Source organism: Pteronotus mesoamericanus, unplaced genomic scaffold, assembly GCF_021234165.1.
Source record: "Pteronotus mesoamericanus isolate MK-2021 breed Mesoamerican mustached bat unplaced genomic scaffold, CSHL_Meso_final contig_20, whole genome shotgun sequence".
Lineage (NCBI taxonomy): Eukaryota > Metazoa > Chordata > Mammalia > Chiroptera > Mormoopidae > Pteronotus > Pteronotus mesoamericanus.
The window spans coordinates 10906554-10909809 of NW_026555085.1; positions in this window are offsets into that span (position 1 = coordinate 10906554).

The following is a 3256-nucleotide window of genomic DNA, read 5'->3' on the forward strand; positions in this document are numbered from 1 at the left end:
AAGAGTTAATATTTACTGAGCATTTACTATGTGCCAGGCCTCACACCAAGCAGTTCATGTGGGTAAACTCATCTAATTCTGACAGATAGGTAGACTGCTCTCACAAAGAGACCCAACAATAACCTCGTTAGTTCATTTTTCTCTCATGTAACATCTGAGGGAGTCTTCCTGGTCAGCAGGCAGCTCTGCTCCAGGCAGAGAGTCAGTGAACCAGCCTCTCTCCGGCTTGTTTCTCTGCCATCCCCCAAGACATGGTCCTCATCCTCACAGTGGAAGCTGGGTCATTGCCATGTCCGTTTTCAGCCAGTGCGAAAAAGAAAGGGAACACGGAGGAGGCATGCTGATTGGTCTAGGGCACTGGGCCTGAAAACCTCCCACATGAGCCCCCTCACATTCTGTTGGTGAGAACTTGGTCACATGGTCTCACCTAACTGCAGGGACACTGGGAAATGTGTCCAATGCAATTCTTTTACAGTGAAGAAGAGGGAAATATTGTCTCATGGACAGCTGACAGCCTCCACTCGTCACACCCAAAGATGATCTTGTGGATAAACACTCGCCCTAGGTAGTAGCTATCTCATCTGACAATTTTAGCCATTGATGTAGAGCTGGATCCCCTACAGGTAAAATGTGTGTTTTGCATGTTTTATTAACAGGGATCTAATGGAGATGCAAGATAATTCTAACAGGACTGAGGATTTGGGCAAAATTTTCAAGTGGCATCACTGTCCAGGTTTCTGAACAAAGAGGCTTGGATTTGGGTCCAGGATCTTCACTTGGGAAAATCACTGAATTTCTCTCACAGCCCTCAGTTCTCCACAGAAGAGAATCCAGGACAATAATGGATGTGGTATGGCCTATTAAGCTGAGAAATGTTGTCACATGTCAAGGGATTATTTTTGGTCTGACAGGACCTGCACAGCCTGCAACCAAAGCTGCCCCTTGGGAAGGCCACAGGTGATGCTACACAAGGTCTGGGGTTAAGATGAACATGTTTCCACAGGTGAGCCTGAAGGAGCTTGGCAGGAGTGTGTGTGTGGGCTGCTGAGCCGGTTGGGCAGCTAATCATTAATCCACATGGATGACTTGATTTTTGATTGAGTTAACAAGTACTTATTGAACACAGTTTCCTGAAGGCCTGCAGTAAATTGGATACTACACAGGAACCGTATAAATTTTTATAACCCTGCATTCTTCAATATTGGGATGGTATAAAAGACAACTGAGGAGGAAGGGGAGAGAAGGAGGAGCCATAGGGAAGTGGGTAAGACAAGGAGAGGAGTTCATTTTCTTATTTCCAAGCACCAAAGAATGGGTTCACCAATGAGAACAAGCCAACCCACTGTGCAAATTACTAAAATACATAATCTGCCCTAGTCTGAGCCAATATTCATTGCAACAGCTCACATTTGCTTAGTGCTTATAAAGTGTCAGACACTACATTACGTGTTTTATATAAGCTGTCTCATTTAACCCTGACAATACCGAAGACTGACACCATTATTGTGGCACTAATGTTACCCATATTTTAACAGATGCAGAAATGGAGGCAGACAGATACTTTAAGCAGTTCATTCAAGGTCACACAGCTAGTAAATGACAGACTCAAGCTTGAAACCCAGGCCTATCTCTTTTCTGACACTGTGCCCTTAACCTCTGTGCCTGACTAACCATCACCTGTCAGCCATAGGCCTCAGTCTAATTTGTGAGCTGGGGTCACTACATTCTTGCTTACCCTGTAGGGTTGTTGTGCAGCTCCACTGAGAAATGATTGCCAAGGAGTACTGTGAACTTTCAAAGTCTTCTGAAAAAGGTTAAAGAGCATTGCTCCAAGTTTTCAAGATGATCTTGTTTTAGGTGGCTGGAGAACAAAACAGTTAGGATTAGCCAAAATTAAAATAAGCCTTCTCTGTTTAGGAACAACTTCAGAGGAAGAATGTTATTGACCTGCCTGGCACAGATGTTTCCAAGCCCCAGAGGTCATGGTTGTTTTTACCACTGACCACCTCATCAGAACATCCAGAATCAACAATGTAGCCACCACACTGTAAAGGTTCTCAAGGTGTTCTACAGGACCATGTGCAGAGGGACCGAGACCCCGGGCCAAGAACCAGCACCAACTTGCCACATGTGAAAGTGGATCCTCCAGGCCTAGTCAAACCTTCAGGAAATACAACCTCATGAGATACCCTGAAACAAAAACTACCCTGACCCATAGAAACTGAGAGCTAATAAATGATGATTGTTGTTTTAAATCATTAGTTTTTAGTGTAATTTGTTATATAGTGCTAGATACCTAATCCAGAACCTAGGGTATTTCATGGCTGAAGTATAAGGTTGAGGTGTATTATACTGGGTTCTTGATTCCAAGAGAAACCAATTCTGGCAAATGTAAGCCAATGGAGAAGTTTCTGGGAGGGGCTCCTGGCAACCAGGGCAGCAGAGAGAGGATTACCCAAGTAGGCACACCTCCATGACTCTGAAGAGCCACCAACCATTCCACACACCCTGTCTTAGTCAATTCAGTCTTCTATAATAGAATACCATAGACTAAGTGGCTTAAACAGCAAGCGTTGAATTCTTACAATTCTGGAGACAGGGAAGCCCAAGATCAAGGTGCTAACAATCTGGTGTCAGGTGAGAGCTCTTCCTGGTTTCACGTGGGCATCCTCTTATATCCTCACATGTCAGAGAACAGAGCAGAGAGAGAGGAAGCAAGATCTCTTATGCCTCTTCTCATAAGGGCACTACTCCCATTTATGACAGTTCCACTCTCATGACCTAGTTACCTTAAAGGACCCACTTTCTAATACCATCCTATTGGGGGTTCATATTTTTAAAATATGAATGTTAGAAGAACACAAATGCTCATTTTATGGCAAGTCTTCAATCTACTATCCCAGGAGTTATTGTCTGGAGTGATAATGATGTGGATCATGTCCCAGGCCCCTGGCTACACCAAGGGCAGAAAAGAAAGAATATGCCTCCTTGGTATTATCTCCCTCTAAGACCACTCCCAGTGGGAAAAAGATGATTCCCAAAAGGAAATTGGGGTGATGTTGGGGAGGGGGGGTGGGATGTTCTATAGCCAAAATCTATAAATGTCCAGCCCAGGGGTCACTGCACGGTGTTACAAAGAGAAAGACCTCAAATATTATTGAACCAAAACAAATGAAGGCAGTGAGCTAAGGGTTTTACATTCATGGTCTCATTAACAGTCTTTCAAGGAGGGTGTTATTATCCCCATCATCCAGAC